General features: G+C 35.1%; 1 long non-coding RNA gene across 1 annotated transcript; it reads right to left on the bottom strand.

Moving 5' to 3' along the window:
• Positions 1 to 5,704: 5,704 nt before the first annotated feature.
• Positions 5,705 to 7,750, bottom strand: LOC107829410 (uncharacterized). Its single transcript, XR_001657923.2, has 2 exons — positions 7,140 to 7,750; positions 5,705 to 6,011 (listed from the first exon to the last, which is right to left on the bottom strand). It is a non-coding gene; the product is annotated as an uncharacterized LOC107829410 (long non-coding RNA).
• Positions 7,751 to 24,373: the final 16,623 nt, after the last annotated feature.

Here is a 24,373-nt window from a genome sequence, read left to right on the forward strand (position 1 = left end):
TTTTATTGTATGAAAATTGTGAGAGTACATTATATCCATGAGTGTTTACAAGTGCAAAACCTAGAAACTAAGTACAGATAGAATAATGATTAACAATTACTATATTTTAGTACTAGTTAAGGCGTTTGATCATAATGTAAAAGCCGAAATTGTAAACCCTATTATGTAATTGTAGTTCTCTTATTGTACGTGCTCTGGAAATTAATCTCTTAACTAATCTGCCAAAAAAGAGAGAATTATTTTCCCTTTTAAACGACAATTTGCTCAGGGTTTTGACTTTTGAGATGATGCCTTTCATATTCTGATATCAAGGGAACATTTTAGTTGAAATCTATATATGTTGATATACAGCATAAAGCTTTGTGATAAATGGAATCCGTGCTATCTGAAATTCCTTCTACATCACAATATATATTAAAATTATGTAGATTAATTAGCTTCCCACTTGTAACTGTGTTTGTTTTGCTCACAGTTTCCTTTTCCTTTGATTGGTTAATTTCCATGCATGTCTTAAATTTTCATATGCAGTCAACTAAGGGTAGAGCGTGAATACTGTTTGATCAAAAAATATAGATCTTGATTCAAATAATTAAATTTACGTAAATAGGGGTTAATCTTAGAAAACAATAATATTTTTAGATGAGGTTTTTAAATAAGCAATAAATACTGTGCAAGTACGGTCGGACAGTGGCAGTGGTATATAGTGAATATTCCACAAATCAGAAATAACAATGTAGCATTTAATAAAATAAACATCAATAAATGATATTTAAGTAAATAAAATGAATGTGTCACTCAAGAAAGGATGGAATGAGAGGATGTTCTTTCCGACAATAATGAATGATAGACAATCCCTTGAATATTTGAGTTATTCACGGATCTAGTGGAAAAATGTAGATGTGATGTTTGTATCTTAGCAAATGAGATCTGATTCTCTTTCTCAAGTCAAAGTATATTTTTTTACAAATGAATATCACATGTCCCCTATCATTGTCTCTTTTTCTATTTATATGGGACATGTTCCTAAGAAACCCCAATAGTACAAGTGCAGAGAATATCCACTAGAATATTCTCTTTAATATCCTATCTTCAAACTAGTCGTTATAGTTTTGTCAACGGTACTCGACCTCAACTTCGACCCTTGTTGACACCTCGACTACGACTCTCGTTGATTTTTCGACCACAGACTTCGCTGTTTCTTGGGCCATTTCGACAAACGACGACTTGGGAACTCCTCCCTCAATATTATCTTGGCTTAAATATTCTAAAGATAGATTTTGACCCATACAAACATATGTACGTCATATGGATCGTTTATACTTAAAAAAACATAGAAAATAATTAAAGGTAATTACCCATAATCATTGTAATTAGTTATAATATAACTCGAACTAAACCCAAGTAACTTAGAAGTATACCTTAGTTGACAAAATATAATGTATATGAATTATTTTAGATCACAATTTTTAATTTTTTTTTTTTCCTCTTAAACTCGGGTCCACTCAAACAAAGTTACATAAAAAAAACATTTTATTAATTAATTAAGCTATAACTACGAAGGAATTTGTGAATATAAAGGGGGATACATTTTTGAAGATTCGACCTAGTGGCTCAAACAACTGGGAGAAAGGAATTGAAGGATCTTTTATTGGTCATAAAATGTTCCAAAAGATAAGGAGATAGATTCATCAGGTCTATATGCTTTACTAGATACGATTTCATTGAGATTATTTTCACACAATAAGAAGAATCTTTAGACATCAGTTTATTTTTAAAAATATTTTTAAGTAACTGTTGATAATAAATGAATACACTAATATGGAAAATAAAATAGACAACTTATTTTAACTTGTTAAATAATCCAATATTAAAAGAATTTCTAACATTATCAAAATATTAGAAATTGAATCCGACTTCAATATTCTAGGAGTATCCGGATGGCGATAATGCACACAATTGTTTGCATTTGCTTTTTACAAATATAAAAGGCTGAATAGATACGAAGACATCTCAAGTTGCCATGATTTTTTATTTAGATACTACAAATATCTCTTGTTTCGATTAAATCTCTATAGTAGGCCCAAAGTATACCAACCAGACACATTTTGCTTATATGGTTAATAGCGTGAGTTGCACCTGTAAAATACTCATGTTCATTGTCCTCTATTGATGTCCTAGAAGTACTTTCTATGCATAAATATATGTTCATACACACTTTCATCTTTTAATTACTCTATTTTCACTCAAAACCCTACTAATTATCGTTTATTTTTTGTCAAACTACAACCAGGACATCAAACTAAAGAGCATTCTACAAGGTGCAACTCACGCTATATCAACCATGTTAGCGAAATATGGCTAATTGGTACATTTTGGGCCTACTATAGGTATTTAATCGGAATAAGGCTTACTTGAGGTGTTTACATAATGAATCGTGATAACTTTAGATGTTATTCGGCCTAACATAAAAATTTGGTTTTTGATATTTTTTATATTCTTCCTCTGCTCTTTTTTAATACAACAGTGTTACTTGAGCATTTTTTTATTAGAATGTTTGAAATTCTTTTCTTTTTCTCTATTGTGTTTTGGGTCTTCTAGTTAAGAAAATGGCCGGCAAAAGGCAAATGCAGATGCGAAAAAGAAGATATACAGATAATGTTTTCAAGTGGTCAATGATCTTGGAGGTAAAGACGTTATAAAATAAAGAGAAATTACAAATGATTCCTTCATGACGTACAAAGACATTTCTTTAGAACATAATCTTTCTTGATAAGATAATTACTACTTTTTTTGTTCGTATAATAATTCTATGTATAAAGTAGATTTTGTGTAAAGAAATGGTCATAAACCAAAGGATCTTTACACAATAGCCGGTCGAGGTCACTGTTTATTTTTTCTAGCAGGTATACATAAATTATATACTTATTATATATGCTTATACACATATTACACATGAATTATATATATCATACATCCGCCAGCTAGTTTAGTTATGCGGTTTAGTGAGCGGCTTTTTAAGTAAATTCCAAATACCAAAAAGTACAGCTTGAAGATTCCAAACTGTTTTAAAAGTGAATAAGTGGTGCTTGAGTAATTTGTTGTCATCATTCAGTAATTTCAAATTCCAAGTCTTTTCATAGTTGAAAGTTATAGTTATATAGCTATCAATGGCCTAACTAACAAAGAAAGCAGCAACTTGACTTATGGTTGCAGTTTCACAAAAGTGTTTTAGATAATGTACTTCCACCCCGAAAAAGAAAAAAGAAGAATCAAAGAAAAAGTTCAAGGAAAAAAAAAACCTAAGTGCAACCCTTCTCCTCTTTTCCCTCTCACTTATTCACCTCTTCGCACATCTTATTCAAGAGTAGCATTATGTCTATATGTGACTTGGACATGTTGGCCAAATTATCAATTAATGACTAACAATCTACAGGGACTAGTATTGATTTTCACTTTGTCCGTGATAAGGTTGCGCAAAAAGACTTATTTGTGCACTTTATCTCCTCGAAGCAGCAGTTAGCTGATGTGTTCACCAAGTCGGAAAGGTTGTGTAACGATCCGACCGGTCGTTTCGAGCACTTACACTTCGCTCGGTAGTTTGAGGGCATGAGTAGCTCCGTATGATATATTATAACTTGTGTGAATCGTCGGTTTCGCTTTTCAGGTTATTTGGAATTGATTTGGAAGGATGAATTTCATGTTTGAAGCTTAAAGTTGAAAGGGTTGATCAAGTTTTTCTTTCATGAATTTGACCCCGGAACGGAGTTTCAACGGTTTCGTTAGGTCCGGTTGGTGATTTTGGACTCGGGTGTATGCTCATATTTGCATTTGGATATTTCTAGAAGGTTTCGGCACTAATTGGCGAAAGTTGAAAATGTGATGGTTTGGAAAGTTCATAAGTTTGAACGAGAGTTGACTTTGAGGATATCGGATTTGGATTGTGGTTCCGAAAATTGAAATAGTTTCGTTACATTATTTGGGACTTGTGTGCAAAATTTGGGTTTATTCCGGGTTGATTTGATATGTTTCGGCGCGAGTTTTGGAAATTGAAAGTTCAAAGTTTATTTAAGTTTGATTCGAGGTGCGATTCATCGTTTCGATATTGTAATGCATGATTTGATGCCTCGAGTAGGTCCGTGATATGTTACGAGACTTGTTGGGATGTTCGGACGAGGTCCCGAGGGGTTCGGGCGTGTTTCGGATTGATTTCGGGCTATTTTTCTTCATGTTTCCATTGCTGGTGTGTTCTAGTTTCTGGTGCCTCGATTGTTCTACGCGATCGCGGATTAGGAGATGTGATCGCGTGGAGGGAAATATAGAGCTGGGTTGTTTCTTATACACGATCGCGGAGTGTGGGTGCCTATGTTCTTCGTGTTCACATGAGTTAATTCGCGTAGGGTATTTGTTGGAGGCAGTGTTTTTGTTCTTCGCGTTAGCGAAGCTTTTGTGATTATACATTAGATTTAACATCAAATTCATGAGAATCTAAGGGAAAATTTGGGGATTTTGCCAAAGTTTTGAAAAATAAAAATTTGGGAATTGAGAGTCAAATTGGATTCGGATTTGGAAACAAAACACATATATGGATTCGTGGGGCTATGGGTAGTCAAGACCCGCTCTTGGACCCGGGTTTTGACTTGGCGAGCCCGAGGTTGACTTTTGTTGACTTTTTGAAAATTGTATAAAGATCATACATTTGCTAATTAAAATTATTTTCTCTTGCATTGTTTGATGAATTTAAGTCGTCTTTGGCTAGATTGAGCCGAGCGGGGGTAAATTTTAAAGGAAAAACTAATTTGAGTAATTGATTTGGCTGAATTGAGGTAAGTATTTTGCCTAACTTTGTGTGGGGGAAACCACCCCTTAGGATTTGAGATAATTGTGTTATTCGTGTTATGTGAAAGCCATGTACGCGAGGTGACGAGTCAGTACACGGCCTATATATAGTATTTGACCGGTTTCGAGTATATAAACACTTCCCATGCCTTTAATTGAAGTGTCATAACCTGTGATATCTTTCATTGTTAATCTACTCTTACATGCTCTACTTGAAGTTGTTAGCACTTGTTCTTCCTCTTACTTGTTATTTTGCACTTACATGCTTTAGTTGAAGTTGTTGCCTTCCTTATTATCTTGTGCCCTCTTAATTATTGCGTTCCTTCCATGACTCAGTGTTTATCTGCTACTTGTCTTAATTGTTGTAATTGCAAACCTTAGTTGTCATGTACTTCATTTGTCATGTTGCTTTTGTAATATTTGTTGCGTTCCTTGATTTTTACGTGGTTCCTTTATTGTCGTATACTCATATCCTGTGATTATAGAAATTCTTGTAAATTAACACTACGCCAAAAGAGGTTTTTAGTGGCAATAGATTTCCTTTTAGTGGCAATCTTTATTGCCGCAAAATTATTTAGCAGCAATTAAATAAATGCCATTAGATCCAGGGTCGCTAAAACCTCTAGTGACATTTATGTCGAATGCTACCCATATTATTGCGGCAAAAACTAATTACTTTTAGCAGCATTTATTTAGCGGCAATTACTATAGCCACTAAAGCTGAGTTAGAAATATAGTATTTAACATATTTTGTGGCTTTTGTTATTGCCGTTAAAATTCAACAATTGCCATTAAAGGTAATTTATTTTAGTGGCAATTATTATGGTGGCTAAACTGACCATAAATTCACCTTAATCCACTCATTTAAGAAACACTATTTTGTAGCTTCAAAAACAAAGTCACAAGAGCAATACCTTCTAACTAGAAGAATTATCAAACTCAAAACAATGTCATTTACTTGAAACAAGAACTAACAAAGCCGATACACCAACTTAGTTATCGACTTGTAAGAAATGTAGTATCCTTTTTTACAAGACAACTAAACATCAAATTGGAAACCGAGTCTCTCATCAACAATGTGATATTCTCAATCTTCTCTTCCTTTTATTAACAATGTGATACTCTTGTCAGCTATCGTTGTGTGACCTTAGAGTCAAATTTCCTTGTTTAAGTTCCTGCATTTCCCCATCATACAATAAGAATTTTTTGCAGATAAAATACATATTATAGCATATACGAGAGCAAATCCAAGAAGATAGCAAGAATTAAAGTAATATTCGTATAACCATTTGAAGACAACTAAAAATAAGAAAACAGAGTCATATTTGATATTATGTCTCTCAAATTGTAAGCCTGCATATATAAGGCATATGTCTAGGAATCTGTTGCTCCAGTTTGTTTCCTTGCAAAAAGAAATTGCTGAAGTTGGATTGAATTTTATAATTTCATTTTGTCCGTACGTTTTTTTTTCTATTTCAATCGACATTAAATGTCGTGTCTGTTTGCTATGGATCCCCTCCCCTCCCCTCTCTTGCCCTTTATGTAAAACAATGGCAACTTAAACATATACTATATGGTTTAATACCTAAAACAATCAAAAGTAGAATTACCGATTTAATTTGTGTGGCTAGACCTGCCTAAGAAAGGAAATAGGATATAAGGATACATATTTCATTGTGAAGCTTAATTTAACAATTCAAACATCAGCATACTATATCACAACATTAGCCTACTTTTATTACTCCTTCTGTCTCCCTATAATTTCAATAAATACTTATCACATAAAATAAGCGATCACATAAAGTACAATCAGCTCAGGTACTAAAACTCAACTGCTGCAATTTATTACTGCCAATCAGAAGTAAAGGAAATAAGAAAGGCCAAGTGCTTTAAATAAGAATCAGTGCACAGGTTCTAGTAACATAATTGTAGGAATTTTAATACAGAATTAAGTTGTTCAATAGCTGTCTGAACTCAAAAATTTCTCACCGGTTAATTCGATTCTAACATCAACTAACGAGGTCCTTCAATCCAACAAACTAGTCTTTCATTAAAAACACTTGGACATAACACAGCTTTTAAAAGACTCATCAAATGAAACACAATACATCACAAAACATAGGAACAGGGCATGAGCACATTACACTATTCCCTATCGGGCTAATTCCATTTATATAATAAGTTGTAATATAACAAATATCAAATCAGTGTGTTTTTCAAATTAGATACATAAATTTTCCTTTTTAATAATAAAGTCGGTATATGGAGAAGTACAAAAATTCACATGATATTCACATTCTTACCTCAAAACTTTAACGCCCGAGCCCGGCTACTGCTGGTGAATAACGAAAGGGAAAGTTTTGTGTGAATCTGCGAAGGAAAATTTCTAACCCTAACGATAAGAAATTTCATAATGTATGGAGAAGAGAGCAGAGATTCCATATTGTATGAGAAAGTTCAAAATTGAGCTAAACTTACAGAAGCTATGGAGATTACCGAGATTTGAAATACAAAGCAGAGAGAACAACTTCAGATTGTAGAGTAAAAACACCAAAACCAATACAAAAATCGCAAAAATCAAAATTAAAACAACGAGCAAAGACAATATATACAGTAACAGTATAAAGTATAAACATATATAAGATCGATCGGATTGATATTACACTAAACTCAACTAAAATGCTAGCTGAATCGAATAAGTACAGTTATAGAAAAATCGAGAAGTAGATCAAAGAATAACTAAGTTGAATTGAAGAGACACTCACCGATCAGAGGAAGAGAAATGGAGAGAGAGAGAGAGAGATCGTAGGCTTCAGATTTGAATTGGGGGAATGTAGAGACTATAAATAATTGGAGGGAAGCTAAAGAGAATTGGAGGCCACACAACTTGAATTTGAAAAGGATAGTTTTTCTCTTCCTGGACTAATATTTTTATTTTGTCACTAGAAAGTATTCTTTTACCAGCTAAAGTTTAACTGCCGGTAATTAGCGACTCTAGAATATAAATTAGCGGCAATTAAGCTATTGTCGTTAATTAATTGCCGCTAATTAATTGCCGCTAAATGTCTAATTTGTTGTAGTGTGAGTATTGGATTGTTGGCTTATTATAGAAACTTCTGTTTCATGCTTATTAGTTATTTAGTTAGAGATTTATTATTAAATTAGCAAGTGTTAGGCTTACCTAATCTTAGAGACTAGGCGTAATCACGACATCCTATAGAGTGAAATTGGGATCGTGACAACAGTCGAGCTCAGTGTGTACCTTTGATTAGTAAACCCAGAGGCGGACCCATGTGTACGGGTGAGGGGTCACCGGACCCCGTAAACTTCGGCCGAAATCCTGTATATATATATATATATATATATATATATATATATATATATATATATATATATATATATATATATATATATATATATATATATACACACATACCTTGAAAATGATTAATTTAAACCAGTTAGCACCCTGAACACTAAAAGCATTTAGGGGGCATTGGTTGAACAGAATAATGTGCCCCGTCGCGTAAAACTTCGTCCGCCTCTGTCTGCAAGGGAATTGAGGACGTGGAGTTCCCCATGTTTACAGTTCATGAGAATTGAGAACCTTCCAAACCTCCAAAATTTCTCCCCAGAAAGTAGTTTTACTACTCATGATGATCATATTAATGAGTTACAAACTCTTTTGTTGAAGCACCACATCAGTTAAAAATGGAAAATACTAAATGAATTAAGGTACTATCTTCTTGTCTTTCTCATTAAACTTTGTGGTAAATCAGTCATATTTTGCGTGAGACCTGTATTGTCTGCAGTTGCAGAAAGGCCATATGCATCTTTTTAATTATTTTCCCTGCTTTCCCTTGTCTACTTCTGAAGTTATGTCCTTCGTTATTGCTAGCCAAATCTATTGATAAGTAACTGGTTGAACTAAGTACATTGTCATCACTGCCTGATATTGCATCTGATAATACAATTTCGTTTCATTTGGCTAAGCAACTGCTGTCTGAAATACCAAAATATTGAAGGTATAAAGATCAATATTTGGAGGTAAAAGAAAAAATGAGTTATTTACGCATAATGGAGTTAAATGAATGATTATGCACGATATGTTACGCCAAATAGATCTAACAGTGTTTAGGTTATGAAGTTATAAAGGTACAAAAATAAGGGGAAGCAAAAATGATAATGTAAAAAATGAACTATTGTTTAACAACAAAATTAATCATGTCTCTCATTAATAGGTTGCACTGATAATTAAACGTTATTTGAAACTTCAATAGATTGACCATGAGTTAGTAGGTCCTTTAAGAATCATTATAAGAGGTTAAAGTTCAATTGTATTGTCTCAAGTTTGAATTCTAGTATTCAGAATGTTACTCTTGTCTAGCCATTGTAAAAATAATAGTCAAAAAAATATATAAAATTTGTATATATATATATATATACATTATGTATGTTATATAAAAACATTATACAAGTCTTATACACTTTTTCGACTACCAAATGCAAATAGTTTCTGCCGCGAGCTAAAAGTGATACTACCCCTCAGAATGTTACTCTTGTCTAGGTGAACCATTCCTAATTTCATTGTCGACTATACAAAGAAAAGCACATGTGCCGAGAGATTATATTTGTCATGACCTAAATCTACGTGATCGGCACCCGAAACATTATCCGACCCGAGTGAACCAACCCGTATGTCAAGACCAAGTATAATTGTGGAAGCCAATTCAAAATCTTGTATATTTTCAAATCAAGTCACAAAATATTTTTCATTTCCAAAATCATACATGAAACTTTTCGTTAAAATGATACAATCAATTAAATAATTATCCTTTTATACATGACGTCCACAATCCTATTTTTACAATCCAGCACAACTATCTATGGAGCCACTATACATAATAATAGAACCAACACTTGGAATAATTCCAATAAAAGAAAATAAGAAATAACATGATAGCTACCACGAAATAAATTAAAAGTGGTGCTTCATCATACTTCGGAAAGAGAGTCATCCTAGCCTTGTCCACACATCACGTGCCCTACCTTATCCTGAAAAACGTAAAGAGAATGGGACCCTGAAGAGGGGCTCCTAAGAGCTGAGTACACCGCAATAGTACTCAATAAGTGTCATAGACTCTTTCTAACTCAAGTTCATGGGAGAAAGTTTGATAAAAATAAAGCAACCAACGTCTAGTACAAAATAATAACAATTATATCAATTCATGATTTTTAATAAAGATCATACAAAACTATTTCAATTTCATCAAATCATTAAAATAACTTTCGGCTCCTTAGGCCTAAACATAAGAAAACCATCCTTACCTTTCACTAGGAGTATTGTACCATCACCGACTCAAGAAGGTCAACTAGGTTATGTACCTAGCGGCAAGTATCATATACTCTACTTGGTCAGGTCTTCTCATCGTAGTGTCGTACGAATCGACTCAGCCATGCTAATAATAGCACAAAATAGTACCCTCTCGAGGGAGAGCACTCTGTCGTAGTCTATACCACAAAGTGACCATCTACGCCTACACCGGCACGTGTAGTTTCATGACGATGAACATAATATATCTGAAGCCAATCTCGGTGAACACAAGTAACTCCCAAAATATTTGATACTCCACAAATATATTCATAACCAAATAGCTCAAAGTATTTATTTTACCAAATTATGACATTTATAGTCAATCCGAACCATTTGAACATAATTAAATGAAATCCGTTCTCATTTCATAGTAAGGCAAATATAAAATGAGATTCCAATCCTTACATATTTAACCAGGGCTATGTCAAAATGTAAAAATTTTAAAATATCATATTTTCCATTTTATAAAATGAAGATATTGGCCCAAGTAAAGAATAGTTTTGAAGATTGAAAAAGGAACTCAGGGATGAACCAGGTCCATCACCGGTAGGCATAGACACGGACAGATTCAAAGCACGTGAGATGCACATGCAGGAGATAAACGAAATCTGGCATAATAATAGATATCTCCTGATCGAAAATATTGCATAATTAATAAAGATAAGGACTCCTTACTCAACTAAAACGCTATCCAAGATAAGGAAGGAGTTGTTAGGAGTTGAGATTAACTAGAACACTCCCACCAAGAGTAGCATTAGAACTCTAGTTATTTTTTACTCTACTAACTCTATAAATCGCAGGATGTTCTCATTCTACAGGTGACGCACAAAAGCAGAAGTTAAACGTGAATTGAGAGCAAAATAGCAAGGATTTTGCAAGCAGTTCGTGTGTGATCAAGTGTGCGAACCTGAAGCTACATGAACCAGATAGAAGAACCAGTTCTAAGTGCCTGTCTTTTATTCTAGTTCAATTGTAGTAGGTATTTTCATAGTGTACCTTTCAGCTTTATCAAGATGCAATTGTAATAGGTACTCAGAGTATTCAAGTTAGAGTTAACTTGAAGTTGTCGCAACAGTTAGAGGTTGTGTACCACAACGGGATTAAAGTTAATCCCAGGTTTACAAAAGTGTTTTGTAAATGCAGTTTTTGGCTCAGTGATTTAGTGAAGAGTTTTGGAAAAGTCCTACTGGGAAGTAGGTTTTGATTTTTTTTACCTTTTGAGCCAGGTGTTTTCTACGTAAAAATCCTTATTGTGCTTCGGGGGCTCCCTGGCAGGTGGATAGGCCTACATACAAAGGAAACTCTAGCGAAATTTTCAGGAAATTAGGAAGTTAGGCAAATTTGGGGCTGATGGTATATGGCATAACTGAAACTGTGTTAAGTGAACCTTGATCCTCATTCGAGGACGAATGATCTTAAGTGGGGGAGGATTTAAGGACCCATAAAAATTTTAATCAAAATACTCGGGGTTTCGTGGTGCCAAGATAGATTCCTGCGTTACTATAGTAGAAATCCTACGGACTGAGAGGAAATTATTTCACAGAAGAACGCATTTCTGCGGTCCATTATATGGCCGCATAATCACTCTGCGGACCGCATAATGGCCGCAGAGTGAAGCAGTAAGTTTGGCCAATTTAAGGTCAGTTTTGCGATCGATTATGCGACCGCATAATCGATATGCAGACCGCATATCGGTCGCATAATTCCTCTTGGGTTTTTGCGGAGGGAGTTCTGCGGTGCATTATGCGACCGCAGAATAAGTATGCGGACCGCATACTGGTCGCATACCTGAGCCAAAGGTTTAGGCCCCTGAGGGCCATTTCTGCGGTCACTTTGCGGACCGCATAACCATTATGCGGCTGCATATGCGACCGCAGACCTGTGTCGGGGCACTATTTTTTTAATTTAAAACCCGACCCCCATTCCGTTAAAATACCCATTTAGTCTATTTTGAAGCTCATTTATGATATTTCTACAGTGAGAGAGAGAGGGTTCTAGAGGGAGGGCCTAATTTTCATCAATTAATCTTCAACCATCACTCAAAGCTTGGAAATATTCAAGTAGAGCACCAAATTCTTCATCCAAAAAGGTAAAGACTTCATCACCCCAGCTCTTAATTTCAAACATAGCTATAATGGGGTACTAGTGTGATACTTCATGGGTATAAGGGTGGTTTATCTTGCATGCATGTATGATAAAGAGTGTGGGAAAAAGTGAGCTAGAACCATGAACGTTTTTCTAATTCTGGGTTCAATTTGTATATTGCTAAAATAGATTGAGATTGCTAAGGGTTCTGGATAATTGTAGAGTCTAAAGAAGCGCAATTAAGGTATGTATGGCTAACTCTCTTCTTCCTAGAATCGAACTCCTGGTGTCCGAATAATGGGTGTAAGTTCTAACTTGATCATACTAGAATTGTTTTTCTTAGTGTGTTGGATTGAAAGATTCATGTTCCCTAATTGTTTTAGATGGTTACCATGTGATCATGCTATTTGAGAACGTAATTATGATTTTCCAAGCTCCTTCCCTTATGTGTGAAATGCCTTATGTGATGGTACTTATCGACATGAATGATGATGTTATTGGGATGAATAAAAAGGGAAAGACTTGAATTATAAAATGTTCTCAAGTTCCAAGAACTAATTAATAAACGAGGCTGTTTGTGCCATGTAACGAAAGATGGAAAAGAAATGTGAATTGAGTGAACAATTAAAAGAGGTTATGTCTCAAGTGAGATGGCTTAGCCGATCAGGCCAAGATCGGACGCCATGCTGTACACATGGTGGCAATTATGTTGGAATTATTGATTTACATTGTGGATATGGATATGTCTCACTTGAGATGGCTTAGCCGGTCGGGCCGAGACCGGACTCCGTGTAAAAATATGGTGGCAATTGTGAGTTATGGCTTTGGCACTAAAGATTATTAATCTAAAAAGATGGAAAGATTGAATTGGAAACTATGTGATCCTTACTTGGTGTTTCTTTGTATTTCTATGAAGTACTTATTGATGATTATAACTGCCTTCTCTTTGTTTCACTGTTCATTCTACTAAGATTGGTGTTTGCCTTACATACTAGTATTATTCGACAGCACTAACGTCCCTTTGCCGGAGGCGCTACATCTTTGAATGGATGTAGGTGGTTCCATCATAGATAGTACCGATCGCATATAGTGGTGCTCTCTTTCTCTCCTCACAGCAGTCTTGGTGAGCCCCATTTCTCCCAGGGGTCATGTAGTCCTTCTTTTGTATAGGTTTTCATATTTTGAGGTATAGCCGAGGCCTTGTTGCCGGCATTGTCATGTTGCTCTTTTGTACTTTTAGAGGCTCCGTAGATGTTTATGTGGGTCATGTATGTATGTTGGGGTGGTCGCTGGATCGAGTTATATTTTGGGAACTCAACTATGGCATAATGTATATAAGGAAAAAAAATGAACTAGCAACATTTATATATTTATATAATTGATCTCTCCCATGTTTTACAAATGGTAATGCGATCCCTTTTTGGATTATGAATGAGTCGGGTAGGAAAGGTTTAATAGGCTTGCTCGACCGGGTTCACTCGGTTGAGCGCCGGTCGTGCTCCCCGAGGTTGGGGCGTGACACTTGTGTTCTTTAATTTCTGCATTTATTATTCCGCAACAGTAGTATAAGGAACACATAGAAGAACCAGGTCCTTCTATAATCTGTGCAAGCGAAAAATTGGACACCACACAAATCACCCCCCTCCTCTTGTGTGGTATTGAAGTTAAAACATCAATTGGTATCAGAGCAGGTTATCCTTGAAGAGGCTAACACCTTAGGAGAAGATCAAGATGAGTGCACCACCTGGAAACTGGGAAGGGCAATCAACTGCTAGGCCACTACTCTTCAATGGCCAACACTACTCCTGGTGGAAAAACAGAATGAGAGACCACATCATAGGAGAAGACTATGAGCTATGGAACATTGTCACAGATGGTCTATTGGCTACCATAAAGATAAATGCCAAAGGAGAAGAGGCGCCAAAAACAAGAGGTGACTGCACTGTTGACGACTTGAGGAAATGGGAGAAGAATGCTAAAGCCAAGAAATGGATTGTTTATGGACTCGGTTCAGACGAGTACAGCAGAATTCAAAGTTGTACTGTTGCTGAGGAAATTTGGGACACTTTGCAAATGGCTCATGAAGGAACACCTAAGGTGAAAAGGTCTAAAGGAGCGTTACTATATTCTCAATATGAGAATTTTACTATGAAGGAAGGAGAAACCATCCAAGAGATGTATACAAGTTTCACCACACTAACAAATTAACTTAAGTCTATTGGAAAGGTTATTCTTGAAGAAGAAAAAGTTGAGAAGATTTTGATAAGGGTTCTGCCAGCCTCATGGGAGAGCAAAATCATTGTTATTCAGGAATCAAAAAACATTGCCACTCTTAGGTTAGATGAGATAATTGAAAATCTCACTGCTTATGAACTTAGAAGGCAAACCATGAAGATAGATGTACCCAAGAAGGAAAGGAGTTTGGCATTCAGAATCATTGAAGGTTCTGATCTAGAGGAAGATGAAATGGCTATGATCATAAAGGACTTCAAGAAGTATCTGATGAGAGGAAAGGGTTCTTCGAGAAGTGGAGGCTACAACAAACCAAGGGTTACTGAAAAACAGACCAATGAGGGCTGCTACAAGTGTGGGAAAACTGATCACCACATCAAAAACTGACCTCAATGGGAAATTGAATGGAAGAAGGAAAGAGTTAAATGAAGAAACAGAAAGAAGGAACAGGTTCATCCCAAGAAGAACAAAGGATCAACAAAAGCTATGGTTGCTTCTTGGGGAGAAAGCTCAGATGAGGATTCAGATGATGAAGATGGAGATGAACAAGCATTTATGGCCATTGGAGAATCTGATGCGGAATCTGAGGTAAGTATAATTCATCTCAAATACAAGATTAAATTTTTGTCTAAAGAAAGGCTATCTGAATTACTTCTAGATTTCATTGATGAATCTGAGGATATAAACAATGAAAATGAACAACTGTCTAAGGAATGTGTGATTTTGAAAGCAAAGTGTAAGAACCTCGAAGCAGGAGACAATATACCTTGATATTCTCGCTGCATTAAAGAACCAGGTTCATGCATTTGAATCAAATATCCTAGAACTTAGATCTGAAAACCTAAAACTGAAATTAGGAACAAGTAAGAAGATAGTTGATTGCACACAACTCACTCTAGAAGAAAATGTAGGTAAACTAAAAGATGAGTTGTATAAGAAGGATGAGCAGGTTAGATTTTGAAGGAGGATCTAGGCAAAGGCAAGCATGAACTAGATAGAACTTGTAAATGGAACAGGTCATCTGATGGACTTTTATGGCTACAGAAACATCATAGTAGCAATAGAAGAGGACTTGGCTTTGGGAATCTGCCACCTAAATGGAATCCCAAAAGCAAGTACCTTACACTTCCTGAAAACAAGATTTGTACTCACTGTGGTAAAACAGGTCACTATAAAAGTGAATGCAATGCAAAAGATAAGGCAAGTCAAAAGAACAAAGAATTTGTTCAAGGGAAAAATAGGCTACCAGGTTGGGCTAAAAAGAATTTAATACATCCTTTTGCCTATAGAAAGGGACCCAAACTAGTTTAGGTTCCTAAGACTAACCCCTGATTTTCTTTTGCAAGTCCAAGTGAAGGGGAGCATCCATATATGGTACATGGATAGTAGCTGCTCAAAGCACATGACAGGAAGCAAGAACCAGTTCCTTTCATTTGAGGACCTCAAATGAGGTAATGTCTCCTTTGGAAATGGGAATAAAGGTGAGATCATTGGGGTTGGTAAGGTAGGTAAGACTGACTCTCACTCGATTAAGAATGTCTATTTGATAGATGGCCTAAAATACAGTCTAATTAGTGTATCACAATTGTGCGATAGAGGTAACTTGGTAGCATTCACCTCTACTAAATGCTTTGTGATTAATCTTACCACTGACAAGATTATTTTGCAGGGAAAAAGAGTGAACAATATATATATTGTAGATCTTTCCACACTGTCAGAAAATGAACTCACTTGCTTAAGTGTGTTAGACAATGATCCCCTCATTTGGCATAAGAGACTTGGACATGCAAGTCTGAGTCAACTCAATAAATTAGTCTCCAAGGACTTGGTGATACGACTGCCTAACATCAAGTTCAAGGAAGACAAAGTTTGTGAGGCTTGTGCAAGGGGGGAGCAGGTAAGATCCTCCTTTAAATGCAAGAAAGTGGTACGTACCACCAGAACGATGGAACTGGTCCATATGGATCTCTATGGTCTAATGAGAACATTAAGCAGAGGTGGTAAAAGATACGGGATGGTACTTGTTGATGATTACTCTAGGTTTACTTGGACGTTATTTTTAACATCTAAAGATGAAGCATTTGGCATGTTCACTTCTTTTGTTAGAAAAACTCAGAAACAACTAGGTAATCAACTTGCATCAATTAGGTCTGATCATGGCATTGAATTTGAAAATGCTAAATTTGTTGAATTTTGTGATGAGCATGGCATAGATCATAATTTTTCTGCTCCTAGGACTCCACAACAAAATGGAGTAGTTGAAAGAAAGAATAGGACACTTGAAGATATGGCTAGGACTATGCTTCTTTCTAGTAAACTGCCCCATAGCTTCTGGGCAGAAGCTATAAATATTGCATGCTACATCATAAATAGGTGCATGACTAGACCTCTTGTAGAGAAGACTCCCTACGAGTTACTTAAAGGGAGAAAACCAAATATATCCCATCTTAGGGCATTTAGATGCAAGTGCTTTGTGCACAACAATGGTAAAGACTCCCTAGGCAAGTTTGATCCCAGAAGTGATGAGGGAGTATTCTTGGGATATTCTTCACATAGCAAAGCTTATAAAGTCTATAACAAAAGAACTATGTGTGTTGAAGAAAGTGTTCATGTAGTTTTTGATGAAACTAACATTCTTTCTGAGAGACGGAAACATGATGATGAAGGAATTGGGCTAGTAAGAAACTTAAATGAAATCACAACCCAAACAAAAGCAGCATTAGAAGAAGGAACAGGTGATGGAACAGGTCCTTCTACCCAGGGCAACCTGACAGGGGGCATACAACAAAGAGGAAATGATCCCCAAACCTTAATGGAACATGTCCATGAACTTGTTCCACAGCAACAAAACACTGAAGGAATATCAAGGGGAAACCAGTTGGTTGTGAAACCTTACAAGTATTAAAGTTCTCATCCCATTGAGAACATAATTACTGATCCAACCTCTAGAATCAAAACCAGATCTTCATTAAAGAATCTTTGTGTTTTTGATGCTTTCTTATCTCTTATTGAACCTAAAGATGTTGCTAAGGCTTTGCAAGATGAAAACTGGGTAAATTCAATGCAAGATGAACTCAACCAATTTGAAAGGAGTCAAGTTTGGCATCTGGTACCAAAACCCTTGGACAGATCAGTAATTGGCACAAAATGGATCTTCAGAAACAAACTTGATAAAGATGGAACAGTTACCAGGAACAAGGAAACATTGGTGGTTTAAGGATATAGCCAAGAAGAGGGCATAAACTATGATTCATCAACAGAAGTATGTAAAAGAGTTGCTTAAAAGGTTTAAAATAGAAGATTCCAAAGAAATTGACACTCCTATTGCAACAGCTACAAAGTTGGATATAGATGAACATGGTTCATCTGTTGATCAGAAGTTGTATAGGGGAATGATTGGCTCATTGTTGTATCTCACTGCTAGCAGACCTGACATTGTTTTTATTGTAGGCCTTTGTGCAAGATTTCAGGCAAATCCAAAGGAGTCTCACTTGACTGCTATCAAGAGAATTTTGAGATATCTAAAAGGCACCACTGATCTCTGGAGTAGAGGAGAGTGTAAAGAAAATAGGGGGAAGTAGGTCTGGCGAAGCCGCTGAAGGGCTGGTTCAACTTCGAAAAAATATAGATGAACCTGTTTCATCTGAACAGGAAACCCTCGCAGACCTACTGAAGAGAGTGACTAAAGTTATAATCCAAAGAAGAAAGGGAGGTTGGTACAAGCAAGGATCATTTTGGGGCAAATACGTTGCTTGCTTGTGACTATGAAGTCCATGTCACTCCTAAAGAACCCGGTTATCCAAAAAGACACCAGTCAATAGCAAGGTCAGAGCCTTGGTACAGGAGAGTGGGGCAAAGGATGCTGAGATTGAGAGGATGAAAAAAATGTTGGCTGAGGTGGAGACTGAGAGAGATGCTCTCAGAGCTGAGCTGACAAGAGAAAAGGAGAAGAATAATGGCATTCTTCAGGATATGCTGAAACTCCTCCAAACCAAAAATCAAGCACCCAGTTCTTCCCAACCTTAAGCATCCTAGCCTAGTGTAGATCAACCAGTGACCCAGTTTGGGATTTTTTTGTTTGCTCATGTTTTCAGTATTTTTATTTCTTTTTATTCTTTGTGGAAGAATCGTATCAATCATCAATAAAATTCACTGTTTTTGCTCTAACTGTTTGTTTATATTTCTTTGATGGTTAAAATTCTTAGCTTGATCTATGATGATTAATCCCTAATTGCATTTGAAGTAGCCCCAGTGGCCATGAGTAAGTTTTAAAATCTGGTTATCTCACATTTTTTATACAACTTTTAGATGATGCCAAAAGGGGGGAAAAGGCTATGCTTTATACTTTGAACAGTGATATTTATAACCTAATGAACCTGGTCCTTGATGATAAGTGATAACAAGAAAAAAATGTTTTTAACATTGTGTTGATGTTGAGCTAAGTTGAAACACGGCCTAAGCTTATGGAAGCACAGAGTTTGTCATCATCAAAAAGGGAAAATTTGTTGGCCCAAGTAAAGAATAGTTTTGAAGATTGACAAAGGAACTCAGGGATGAACCAGGTCCATCACTGGTAGGCATAGACACGGGCAGATTCAAAGCACGTGAGATGCACATGCAGGAGATAAACGAAATCTGGCATAATAATAGATATCTCCTGATCGAAAAGATTGCATAATTAATAAGGAGAAGGATTCCTTACTCAACGAGAATATTATCCAAGATAAGGAAGGAGTTGTTAGGAGTTGAGATTAACTAGAACTCTTCTACCAAGGAAGAGTAGCATTAGAACTCTAGTTATTTTCTACTCTACTAACTCTATTAATCGCAGGATGTTCTCATTCTACAGGTAACGCACAAAAGCAGAAGTTAAACGTGAACTGAGAGCAAAATAGCAAGGATTTTGCAAGCAGTTCGTGTGTGATTCAAGTGCGCGAACCTGAAGTTACATGAATCGGATAGAAGAACCAGTTCCAAGTGCCTGTCTTTTATTCTAGTTCAATTGTAGTAGGTGTTTTCATAGTGTACCTTTCAGCTTTATCAAGAGGCAATTATAATAGGTACTCAGAGTATTCAAGTTAGAGTTAACTTGAAGTTGTCGCAACAGTTAGAGGTTGTGTGCCACAACGAGATTAGATTTAATCCTAGGTTTATAAAAGTGTTTTGTAAATGCAGTTTTTGGCTCAGTGATTTAGTGAAGAGTTTTGAATAAATCCTACTGGGAAGTAGATCGTGGTTTTTTTTACCTTTTGAGCCAGGTGTTTTCCACATAAAAATCCTTGTGTTCCTTAATTTCTGCATTTATTATTCCGCAATAGTAGTATAAGGAACACATAGAAGAACCAGGTCCTTCTATAATCTGTGCACGCGAAAAATTGGACACCACACAAATCATCCCCCCCTCTTGTGTGGTATGATTTTCCATTTTATAAAATGAAGATAACAATAGAACTCAAATGTTTAATCTCTTTATCATCAATATAAGTTTTTAATAAAACTTATAATATTTGCCTCAAGTATCATTTGACATCAAGTCCTTGAAAACAAGCTAAGATTCTATTTTTTTTTTCCTTTTCTAAAATAATTAGGTCTTTTCTATGCAACACAATTTAAGACAATTGGTGACATCCTTCCCTGCTTTCCTCCACAAGTATGGATGTACATTTACAAACAATTTCATATAGTCCAAAGCATAAGTTTAGAGAAAATCTCTCGAGAAGAGTAAGTTTCAATCAACTTACCTCGTTTTCGCTTTATTAACGTTCACAAGCTTTCAATTATCTTCCATTGTTCCAATGTTGATTAAAATACTCAAATATCACCAGCAAGTCGATATATCTACAATTAGATATCCTAATTGCATCAAAATATAACCTAAAATATTGATCAATATCCATTTGTGGCTCATAAGTTGGCTACAAGACTCCAAGAACTCAAATAGCCGAATAGATTCACATGCTAGCCATTCAACTTCATTCTTATAATTTAATACCAATTCGAAATCATTAATGATAATACATCAATTGTCCAATGCCACCAAGTTACTATTCATCGTCTCTCTTAATTAACACTTGTAAAATATACAATTTGGGAGATTACGTAGTTGTTCACTTTCAACTTTTGCTAACAAGTAATTTCATAGGTTCATTGTATTCATCAATTTCATTTTCAAGAATACTATTCACCTTCTCTCTCATTTTCCCAAAAATACTATTCATGCCATGAACTAGAGTTTTATGATCCGACCTTTCAACCATTAAAACTTGTAACAAATACTACAAATACTTCTAATTATTCATAATAAATGAGTTTGAAGCGTTAGATTACCTCTTGTAGACCAATCTTGAAAAATTACAACTTTGGTGAATTTTGTGTTCTTGAGGATTTGATGATGAAATATGATATTTGTATGTAAGAATGATATTAGAACTCATGTATATTGAGTAAGAATCAACCCAAAATATCATTAACAACTTACCTTAGTTGATTGGACTTGATTTGAGCTTAAAATCGCCTCTTGACCTCAAGAACCCTAACCCCAAAAGCTCAAAATACTCTCTCTCCCCCACCTTGTACTTATAGGCCCAAATTTTTGGGTTTTGGACGCTGCCCCGGACGCTTCACGTCCCCAGTTCACTCCTCCTCCATGCCCGGACGCGGACCCGGACGGTATGGCAGTACTTCACTGCCAGCCTTTGGTTATTTGATCATAACATCTTGTAGGAATATCCAAATGACGAACGATTTGAAGCATTAGAAACTAGACTCGAAGATCTTTCATTTGATATGTTGTTCACTATATAAATCCTTATACATATCTAGATATGCTTGTCTATATTTAGGTATTGCGCGTCCTCATTTGGAACTTTAGTCAATCATGTAATTTCCAACTTGACTTGTCCCAAGAGCTCTCTTTAGGCCCTATATCACTTCAATTACACCTCGTACACTTGTTATTATGTTCATGGGATATCTTTCATATTATTTATTAACACTCGCATACAAACAAATATAATTAACACATGTCGAACCTCTTAATGGCTTTATAACATTTGGAAACTTTTTCCGCGGCGTGGCGTTGTATTATTTACTACTAGAAAATTACATAAAACCGTCCAAAAATACCGACATAATTCGGTCGGTAAACTAGAAAAACCGACCGATGTTCGATCGACTTTAATCCGTCCAAAATTAGTTGGTCAGTAAAAAATAACAACCGAAGTCAGTCGCAAAAAGACCCAAAAAGAAAAATTTGCCGAACAAACCGACCGTAGTCGTTATTTTTAATTATGCAATTAAAAAATGCATTGTCTGGGACTCGAACCAGGGTTTGTACTATGGCAGGATACTATTCTACCACTAGACTATTGGCACAATTTGGTTTATGACTTTCTTTTAATTTATTTGTACTCTTTAATTGCATTTTCGCGCGAAAATAACCGACCGATTTTGGTCGATTTTATTAAAAATATAAAATTACCTACCGAAGTCAGTCGGTTTTTTTAAAACAACTTACTGAAATAACCGACTGATTTCGGTCGGTTTTTGAATATTAATTTTAATTTATTTTATATGAAAAATCGACCGATTTCAATCGGTTTTTAAAAAAATAAATTTCGCGGGATGCTAAAATAGTTTTTCATATTTTTGCTCCAAAAAAAGCCGACCGAAGTTGGTCGGTTTCGTAAAACAAAATCAAAAAATAAAATATTTTTAAAAAAAACGACCGACCGACTGAAGTCGTTCGATTGACCGCGGTCGGTTTTGACCGAATTTCTAGTAGTGTATGAACTTAGTATTAATTATAAAATCCTACTAGTAAGGAGCAAAATAGACGTGATATCGGCCGCATGTCTATAAAAAAGATTTATTTGAAGAAGAAATTTTTTAAGTAATCTGTATACTGCACAAATTGAGAACATCTAAGGACTTTACATAAAGCGTAAGTTATGTCGTCTTTATAAATATGCAAATGTTAACCAACATTTTGCAAAAGTCTCTTTACACAAATAGCTGGCCATTATTCTTTGTAGGAGTATACTTTTTCTAGTATATATACATAGACTATACATAGTTATATACATATTATATATTATATTTGTTGTTTATTTTTAGTTTAAGCGCGGCTATTTAAGTTAATTCTTCTTGTTCTTCTTCCCTTTTTAATGGTAGGATCGTCTATGGACTCATGGGCTTGTTTACTCTGTCCAACATATCCATCAAAATAGGTTTTATCTAGGATTTATGGGCCAGGCTGGGGAGCCATCACCAATTGGACTTAGGCACTCAATAGTTGGCCCATGAGCCCCACTTGGCCTCTTTTTGTCTACATGATTCAGCAATTCTTAAGATCATTGGTTTCCATGTTTAGGATTTTGGTAAATTTTAGTATTTTAAGACATAAATGATTGGTATGATCAATGATGGAACACATCTTTTTGAAAATATTCTCATTAATTCTGAATTTTACTAAGGTTCGCGTTGGTGGAAGAACTGAATTAGACAAAGAGAAATTCTAATTATAAAATATCAAATAAAATTATCGTTGGAACTGAGATCTTATTACTAGAGATAGGGGTGAGCAAACCGAACCGCAAAATAATACCAAATCGAAAAGTCAAATCAAACCGATTAAAAACCCGACTAGTTTTGGTTTGATTTGGTTTGGTATTCAGTAAAAAAATCTGAACCAAACCGACATATAAATATATAATTTTTATATATACTTTTAAGATTTTTATAAAATTTTCTTTAAAAAATGTCTAGAAATATTCTTGCGCCATATTTATTAACCTTAAATAATGGATTGTATGATCACTTTTTCGTCAAGTGTTACTGAAATACATCAATCTCTTTGTTCTTCCATATTCATATCATATGTTAAGATCTATTAAATTCTTATATCTTTTTCGAATGTGAAGTGATTATTATTATTTAGATATCATATTGATTTTTATGTTTAATTACTAAATTCGGTTAACCTTGACAGTGTACATCAATGAAAAATTATTGTCAGATGACTAAAAAAATAACTATTACTTATGTATTACTAAGAAAATTCTCCCATAAAATTTTTTAATAGATAATATGTTTGTCAATTTTTTATATTTTTACTAATCATTTATTTACTTATAAAAAATTTAACAAAGTAAGACTGAAATAATATTTAAGTAACAAAAACCCGAAAACCCCGACAAAACCGAACCAATCCAAGCCGATATAGTTGGTTTGATTTGATTTTGATAAAAATCGAACCAATCCGATCCATGTACACCCCTAACTAGAGAATAACCTTAAATATTTAACGTTTGTTTATGTATATTGTATGGATGACTCGATTAGCAACGAACATGTTTGGGAACTCAAATAAAATAGCTGCTAGTGTTTCAAAGTATAAAAAAATAGTTTTGAATTATTCTCCAGAGTTTGGTTGGATATTAATATTGGTGACATATGTTGTTCGTACGAAATGTAAGATAACACATGAAGATAGTATTCTGACGATATATGCCTACCATTAAAGGTTGGCAATTATGTCTAAATATTAATTAAAACAGTTATATGGTGCGAGAGCGGAATTTTTGTTTTAAAAAAAATAAATAAATAACTTGCGCCAATTAATAGGGAAGCCCCAACCAAGGTAACAAAATACCGAAATAAAAAAAATAAAAAAGAATTGATTTTGGTCATACCAAACACTAGGGGTGTGGATATTTAAAAAGCGACTAAAGCAACCGAACCGTACCGTATCGAACCGAATTTTAGGTTTATTTTAATAAAATCATAGGTTTTTATATAAATCTATAACCCTACCGATAATTAGGATAGATTTTTTATTTTATGAAA

The sequence above is a fragment of the Nicotiana tabacum genome, chromosome 24, assembly GCF_000715075.1.
Source record: "Nicotiana tabacum cultivar K326 chromosome 24, ASM71507v2, whole genome shotgun sequence".
Taxonomy (NCBI): Eukaryota; Viridiplantae; Streptophyta; class Magnoliopsida; order Solanales; family Solanaceae; genus Nicotiana; species Nicotiana tabacum.